This window comes from Cupressus sempervirens, chromosome 1 (genome assembly GCF_028749045.1).
Source record: "Cupressus sempervirens isolate cs-2001-9-10 chromosome 1, ASM2874904v1, whole genome shotgun sequence".
NCBI classification, from domain to species: domain Eukaryota; kingdom Viridiplantae; phylum Streptophyta; class Pinopsida; order Cupressales; family Cupressaceae; genus Cupressus; species Cupressus sempervirens.
The window spans coordinates 735,450,043-735,459,412 of NC_143118.1; positions in this window are offsets into that span (position 1 = coordinate 735,450,043).

Here is a 9,370-nt window from a genome sequence, read left to right on the forward strand (position 1 = left end):
TGAAGAAGTTCCTGACCCTGTGATTCCATGTTTTTGAGGTAGAAATTTCTTCTCAATCCCCAACTCAGTTTTTGAAGCCAAAGGTTCCATTTTTCAAGGCTCCTAGTTTAGCTAATCGAATACAACATCCCCTGAAAGAACCCTTGAATGAGCATAGACAACCAAGTCATCTTGTTAGTTCCTCTATTTAGTCATGCCAAGAATTTGTTAGTAATCAAGATGTTCAACAAACATGGCAATTTTCATGGACCAGGTATCCTAGTTATGAAATGCCAAATCTTGTCAAAGATACCCCATGTGAGCTAATCCAAAGTCAAGAGATTGAAGATGAGGTCACTACAGCTCATTCTGAAATACAAAATGGAGAAATAACTATGGAAGCCTAGTTGGAACGACATGATGAAGAAACTCTATTAGTTACAAGAAAAGACATGGGTAAAGAAGAAACCATTATGTGTTTCTTTAATGAGTTACCTTTGTTTATAGATCAAGAGGAGAGTATTGATGTTCAAAACATATCTATCCAAGCTTTGCAATAGAAGGGCATAAATGATGAAGTTATACTGACAAAGTATCTGCTCAAGATATGGAAGATGAAGAGGTTCTAGGAGAGGAGTGTTTTGATAGCATTATCAAAGATTTTTGTGAAAATCATGTTGTTGAAATTTCATGGTGTGAGCCTATTGAAGAAAGCCCTATATTGGAAAACACTCTTCTTGAAAATTTTCTACCTAAGTTCAAGTTTGAACCCATTACTGAGAACGTTCTACCAATTGATAGCTTAGACAAGCTATTGAATGTTTTGACAAAAGATGGTGAACCTCTAACTCAGGGGGAGGAGATGATATAGAAAGAAACTATGCAGGGGAGTCATGATGAATCACAACAAGGAGCCAACAGATTAAGTGCAAAGTTTATTATCTCCAGAAGCTGCCCTATCAGGCACTTAGTAAGAATGGAGGTCAACCATGAAAAATTGGTCATGTTTGTGTTCAAACATGAATATTCAAGTGAAGTTGAAGCTGAAGGTGAACTTACAGTCTAGCAAAGACAAGCTCAACTCACTTATCCACCCCTGGACAATGGAAATAAGAATCTGTTGGTGGAGGTGAGTCAATTTGTTTATGTTCTTCAAGAGGTAGTGCATCAGTTCTTTACACAACTACATGTACTTCATTTCTTATTAGCTATCCTCGTGCATGTCAAGTATTATATCCTAAAGAGGAAGGGTAGCTATTTTAACTATCCAATAAATGGGTTTGTTTGATCATTTGTTGTACTATTAGTTTAGGGTAGGTTAGGTGTTTCTTTGTTTTTCCTAAGTGTTGTCCAAGCACATGGCAATTTTTGTTTTTTGTCCTAGGTTAGTTTCTTGTTTTTGTAGTTTTAGGTTAGTCAAGTTGCTAGTTTATGTTGCTAAGCTATCATATTCCACCCATTCCATTTATGCATGCATCAATGTATGTGTTTGAACATCTACTTGTACCTAGTACACACATACATATGCATATACATACCGCTGCAAATATACATGTCTGGTTGCTAACCATACATATATGCATATCCATGTATCTATTGCATACATCCATCCATTCAAGCCCATGCATTCATTCATACATAACCAAAATGGTCAACTATGAAGGTTTTGACTCCTAAAGTTGATACTTGAGTTTTGACCCTGCATAATTGTCAACCCAATAAGAGTCTTAAGTCTTATTAAGCTCATGTGCATGCATTCAAAACTAAACCAACAACTTTAGAAGTCACTTTTTCTTAGGTCTAGATGCTAGGGATGCATAATTTCAGACTCCATGCCCAATGAATAAGAGAAAACTGGTCAAATGTCTAGCAGACAGACATACAACAGAGGTCACCAAAAATGTTACTAAAATTCTACACATGCTAGAATTTTAGTTTAATAGAAACATTGCAGAAACATCCAAATCATTCATTTTCTAGTCATTTACATTTCATCATTTTGTAGTCATATAAAAATAATGAGCAAAAGGAGATACAATGTTCATTGTATAAATCATCAACTGATATGTACAATTTTCAGTTTTACAAAGTATCAAATGAATGGAAAAATGTTGGAAATGAAAAGTCTCACACAAGCCATGAGTCTAACTACTACCTTTTATACATATTGAGAATAAGAAAAATCCAACACAAGAAGGTAGAGTCAGAGGTAACCAGTCGTTGCCTTTCAGCCTTTGACTAGTTAAGTGGTCTTCGATGCTACTCCTGATTTAGCTTTCAATCTGACAGCTTTGGATCTTCATTCTCCTCCATGGGAAAAGTGGGGTTAGATCTTAAAAGATCCAAGCAATGACTGATTATCTACAACTATGTATCCACACATGCAATATCTTTCCTATTCCAAATACATATAAAACATAGCAAAGTGTATTCTAGGTGCTCTAATGCAAAAAGTAGATAACTATAATGTCAAAGGGACATATTAATCCTGATATGAAACCTTTCATTATAGTCAATAACAAGAATTTTGATTTCGTATGTAGTAGGTGTAAGAAGGACAGTTCGTGAGTGTCATGAACCTGTGCTCGAACCCCATGAGATGCAATTTCAAACATCATCAAAAAACCAGAGTACCAACAGTCAGGAAGTTATTATTTCAGCATATAGTAGTAATAGTAGAAACAACAAAGAGTTTTTAGTCCAAAAAAAAGAGCTATTGAATTTGAAAAAAAATCTAAGAATGTTGTATTTATTGCCAAAGATCAAAAAGAGATTGCAGATCATCTAAACTAGTGCCACAAGACATGCAAGAGAGCACAAAAGATGTGTAGTGAGCTGCACCTTTTGATGTACTTACAAAAACAACGTGCCTCTATTGTTGATACAACTCTTATATTGAAGGAAAAATATCAAGTACTTCCAAGCTGCCCATATAAAGATCCATTAACTTCAAAGTCAGAACGAAGAAAAACAATCCTTAAAATGTCAGAATTAGCAGCTTCAGAACAATCAATCAAAGGAGATAATAAAGTGGATTCAGAAAAAAAAAAAATGTCTTTTGAATAAATTGACAATTCATGAAGCCATGGGAGATTGAAAGCATTTGATATTCACAGCAAATTGAAAATAAGTAACAATACCCTCTTGTCTAACAAAACAAGTCAAGTGCAAATGAAAATTGTAGTAGAATGTTTTGATGATACAGAGGAAAAAGAAGTGATGAAGAAGCAGGATGATTGTGATTTTTTATCATAATCTCAAAACATTGTGAAGCTGAGGATAGAATTCCATGAATTTCATCGAGGCAAATTCATAGTTACAAACATATAAGCAAAATGTCAATGTCAGTTCCCAATGCAACATATAAACATAAAATCAGAGGCTTAGTTTCCACTTTGGCAAAGTATAGAAACCTCAAACTTTTTAAATCTTGCAACAGAGGATCGGGGAATAACAAAAAGAGAAAATTTCATTTCATAATTGAAAGAAGATGAACGAAAGGAATAAAAGGCTCAGATTCCAAACATCAATTCGAGAGATAAAGATTTTGAAGAAGCTGAAACATGACAATGTTATAAAGTTAAAGAAGATAGTGACTTCTCTAGGTGCAACAGATTCTTGCAAAAAATGGAAATAATCAAGTAATCCTCTTATAAGTATTTTTCAAAAATGCAACAAATGTAGTCATTTCTCTTCCAAATATTTTAAGTCTGCCCTCTTTTCTAAACAATGTGCAAACAAGCTAAAGCTGCTAATTCATTCTACACAAGAAGGTTAAACAATCATGTTTTCTCAATGTTGAAAGCATGCTCTACACTTGAAGATAAAATGGTATGTGCAATCAAAAAAATGCTCATAGATTATATTGGAAAAAGCAAAAATTCAAGCTTCATTTCTAGCTCTAGCAAGCTCAACAATAAACTTCATCCAATGCTTTCAAAAGAGAAAGGAGAACTTGTTTCAAAACCAACTTTTAATATGTTTCTTCTAGAGCTTTTAAAAGCATGCTTTTCAAGATAGAAAAAAAACTTAGAAAGATTTAAATGAAATGCATGGACCAATGAATTTCGGCTACAACATGATGGAAAATTGTGGAAAGACACCACGTGTTTTTAAACATTTATTCACAAGAATTCATAAGGAAGAGATATATCAACACCAAGTGAATTGGGAAAAGTTGTTGCTGCGTGCAACTCAGCGCATTGGAATGCCCAATTTTTTAAAGACAACAAACCCTTAATCTCTAAATAGCAAGTCTATGAGAGAGTTGTTGTAGCAAGAAAAGGTAGAGGAGGAGGAATGATTGGAAAAGAGAAAAAGAGGAACAAAATGTTATAAGTAACAAGAAAATGCTCATACAAAAATTTAGGCTTTATTAGCAGTCATAAAAGTCGAAGCTCAAGCACGCATAACGGGAGCCAACCATGAACTTGCTATAAGTAACAACCAAGAGCTATGCTGCTAAAAAAGAAGACCAAATGAAAAACTCAAAACAACAAAAATAATAAATACTTCAAATTCAAGCTTTGTATTTACATCAATATGTTTCAATGGTGCAAATTTTTCAAAGAACAAGGATAATCGACTTTTGATGTCACCTTTGAAATTTCTTGGAAAATTAGCAGCAAATATCACTCATAAGTGACTGTGTATATCAAACAACAATAAGGGGAGTTTTACTACACAAGTTGAAAGTAATGAAGAAGAGGTTCTAAGAAATGGTTCATTTGAATATTCAAGTTTCAATCATCCTCAAGTCATAGTATATGATCCCAAGGAAAATACATTGTATGTTGCAGACACAAAAAACCTTGGCAAGACTATTCATACTCTTGCTGAAAATGAAAGTGAAAGTAGATGCAAATGTTAAAATACCAGACTGTAATATAAACAAAGCTATGTGCTCATTACATTATTACGGATGCTGAAATAGATTGTTATGATAAGAGTAGCAAGCATGAAACAGAGAAAACCTTACCTCCAAGCTCGACACAAGATGAAAACCATAAAGCTCTGAGCTTCAACAAATGTTCATTGCGGGATAAAGACTAGCAAGTCCTTGTCATGGCGGCCAACTCAAAAAACTAGCAAAACCCTCATTCTTCCTCTCTTCACAGACATGCAAATGTGAAAATGAAAACCTTTTTTAGGGTATTCACAATATATCATGCCCTTTTCCCTTTTTCACAAAATTTTGAAGTCCATAGGCATTTCATGGGATTTTAATCCCTTTTGAAGGTTTTTTATATTTGTATTGTAAAGGGGTAGGGGTCTTTTGACTTAGGTATTATGAAAAAGTATTTGTTTATTTTTTCTTTTTTGCATAAGTTATTATTGTAAAGAGGAAAATATTTAAATGATATAAATTATGAATCATTTAATATTTCTTCTATTCTCAATGCAAAAAAGGAGGTGACTAAATTACTTCCATATTTATGGTCTTAATTGGAAGAGTTAGTTTGCAAACATCAAAAGTCTTTTTAGGAGGGAACCTGGGGGTCGAGTTTGACTTTGCCAAGTCAGTTTGAGGGCCTTTATTGATTGTTGGAGTGTTTTGGGGTAATTTCTAATGAGTCATGAGGGTAGTTATGGGTTAGTAAAGTCTTATGAGTAGTGTGACTTCATTTTTAGAGGCTTCTAAACCCTTATATCTAGGCTTTCTTTTTGCATCCGACCCAAGTGTTGGGCATTAGTATTTAGTGAGTTTTTTGAACTCATTTGAGAGAGTTTTGATGATGCAAAGGAGTTTTGTGACTATTTTTTGAGTCCTTAAATTTATTTGTAGAAGTTTGTAATTCATTTTGGAAGTTCAATACAGGTGATAGTAGTTGTGTTTATGCTATTTTGTGTCAATTTTTGGACCTTCTTTCTTTCTGCAATTCTGTGTGTAAGGATAGAATGATTTGATAAAACAATTTGTGAATTGTTCTTGTTCCTCATTAGTTTGTCTCATTCCAGCACCTAGTTGTAGAAAAGTAAGTCTATTTGCAGGTTGTAATCTGTGTTTTTAAAAGGTGAAGTTGGTAAGAGAGAGGCATCTGTATTCCTCCTTTTGCTAATTCATTCCTCAAACCTTATTACAAATTACTTATGCAAGTATTTACAGAAAGAAGTGTTTTGTTTGTACTTCAAATAGCTGAATAATCCTTCTTTATCAGTTGTGTCTAAACTTTCATATCTCTTTTGGTGTATCACCCATTTGTTAGTTTAACTATAGGTTTTAGGTTTATTTCCAATAATTTCTCTCCTTTTTCCCTACAAGTTTAGATTAAGTTCATGGAGATTTCACTAAATATTTAATAGGAGCCAGCCTAGAACCTGGAGGTCTTACTTCATTTACATATCCCATGTAGTGAAGTGATTCCCATGTTAGGTCAGAATTGCTACACTTTTTCAGTTCAGTACTGGGTGCAAATTTTGATACTTAATAGTGATTAAATATCCAACTCCTATAGCTAATCTTGTTACTTACAATGATGAAGGAGAAAGGAAAGGTCAAGCAAATCAATTTACACATAATGCCTTAGAACCTCATATTGAGGGAACAAAGGAGGCTAAATAACCAAAGCTCAGAGAAAGAAAGAAGCCAAAGGAGCAAGAGGCTATTTGACCCCTAATACTATTTTCAAGTGTTGAAGCATCAATTGTTACACCTATTCAACAAGTTATACCTACTCAGTAAGAGAGCACTTCTATAGGACAACAAACACCAAGATCGAGTGCTAAAGGGACACAATTGCCGATCACACTATCGAGTGTCATCACATCAAAGTCATTGCTAATAGAGAAGATTATTGAGTCATCTAAGACTCTAGTAACTTTAGATGATATTTTTACACTTCCCAAGTATGACCCTAACACAATGACACTTGGAAAAATACATGTTTTGAAAGCGTTGCACAAGTTTTGCAAGTGTTTCTTAGCAGGAAGACAAAGCAAGAACAATTAAGAAAAAAAATAACATGTATTGCAAGGTATCAAGGACATTTTTGTAGATGCATTTGAGTTTCACAGTGTAAATGAGTAGGCACCTATTTTGGAAAAACTAGTTCATATTGTTGATGAGGTTAATAATGAGGATATTGAGACCAATGAGAAATCAATGAAATGGTCTGAGAAAAAGTTTGAGCATAATTTTTTACACAAAGTCTCAACAGGAATTGCAATAAAATAGGTTGAACTTTCAAACCTTGTAAATATTTTAGAAGGAATTTTGGAGAATATTTATTCTTTATATATAAAGCTTTCTGGTGTTGAGTTCTTCATCACGAAGAATCAATAGTTAATTGATAAACTGAAAGTAGATGTGAAGGCATGTGCACATTCTTTGAGCAAGGACACAAGTTAAAGCTCTAATGAATTCAATAAATTGACTTTTTCTCAAGGAAGGTTAGCCAAGTTGATGGCTAAAGATGGCAATGTTAGGCTTATTACAATAAGCACACTTTAGTCTTTCTAGCTTTGGTTTACCCTCCCTTGGGAGGAGGTGGCCCTAATGAACTAAGAATATAATTAGGGTTTAAATGGGAAAATGGTGATTATAATTAGGGTGTAAATAATAGTACTTACAACCTCTCTCTATAATATTTATGCAACTCATTTTTTAATCAATAGTGTTCTAGCACAATCAACAATGAATCTATTTCTTCTCTTTGCAATCCTATTCTTTTTTGGTATCCTCGGTGAAGATAGTTGTCTCTTAATTCCATTCTCAACACAAAAGTTAGTGAATTCATTAGACATAAAATCACCACCTTTATCAAATCTCAAACATTTCAATTTTTTACCAGTTTCTTTTTCAAATCTTACCCTATACCATTCGAACATTTGAAAAGCATCAAATTTCAACTTCAAAAACATAATTGTCATCATTCTAGAATAATCATCAACAAGTAGTATGAAATATCTATCTCCATGGTAACTCTCAACTTGTATAGGACCACACAAATCAGTTTGTACCAAATCTAGAATGTCATTAGATGAATGTGTCTTACTTGAAAAAATAGACATAGTCATCTTATCGAGTTGACATTGCTTAACATTTTTAGGTTATGCAAGTTTTGTAAGCCTCTCACTTTCTTCTTCTTGCTTACTTTGACCATATTCTCAAATTTTACATGACACATTGTTTGATGCCACAACCATACATCTTCAATTTTGGCAAATAGGCATGCATTAATAGTACGATCTAGATAAAATAGATTACCTATGGTTTTATCTCCAATACCATTCAAGTTTCCATCATCATCATATATCTTTACCTTTCTGTTTCAAAATTCCAGCTTGTGACTTGTATTATTCACCTATGCAACACTCAAAAAATTGTATTTTAGTCCTTGAACCCAATAAGCATCATCACATCTAATTTTATCATTTAGCATCAATGATCCTCTACCTTTCATAATACATGGAACATTATGTTTATCTCTACACCATGTTGTCTATTAGTATCCAACACTTAGTTATTTTCTAGGTAGAGTTGGTCAATCATCACTGTGACCAATCCATCAATTGAAGGTTGAGTACTCATGGATTTGTTTATATTTTAGTACAAGTCTAGCAAGTCTAAGGTTGCTGAGCACCCCAATATAGACTAAGCCACAATATATGTGGAGTAAAGATAATGATGGCAAGAAAAGTAGAGATAGTATATGCTGAGTGAGATACTTATTTCCAAGCATATAGAAGTCAAGGGACATCATGAATATTAGTTATGATTGAGCATTAGGATATTCAAGTGCTGAGTAAACTAGTTTTGACATATGTGTTTGTGATGGCACAAACACTTATGTAAATCATTTTAGTTGACTTCTACATGAGATTTTTGGATTGTAGAGACAACTAAGGAGGTAATTACACATTTTTATAGAGGACATAAATCCTTAGGAAGGTAGAGTAACCAATCAAAAAATTAGGACTATGCAGAAAAAGGGAGAACTCTGGATCATTGATCATGATTACAATAAGCATAGTTTAGTCTTTCTGGCTTTAGTAGACTAAACAAGTCTTGTAAGATCCTAATAGGGTAGACCCCTCATGGGTTAGATCATTAGAAGTGATAAAAAATTGTAGCCTTAATAGGTACAATTTATTGCTGTAATAGTGAAGATTTGTGGGTGTCATCCCTGACCTAGTTTTACCTTCACCTTGGAGGGTTTATGGGTAACCAAATATTTATGTTATGTGCTTACATTTATTTTCATTTTGATGGATGTGATGTATACCTAGATCTATTTTAGTATTTTAGTTTATGATTATATGGTATATGATCTAGATATTCGATGGGCAAATGCTGAATATAATTAGTTTTGTTTCCAGAGTTACAGGTTTTTGTAGATCTTGATTCAAACCCATCCTCCTCTCAGTATCTTACTTCCCAATAATACTTCCA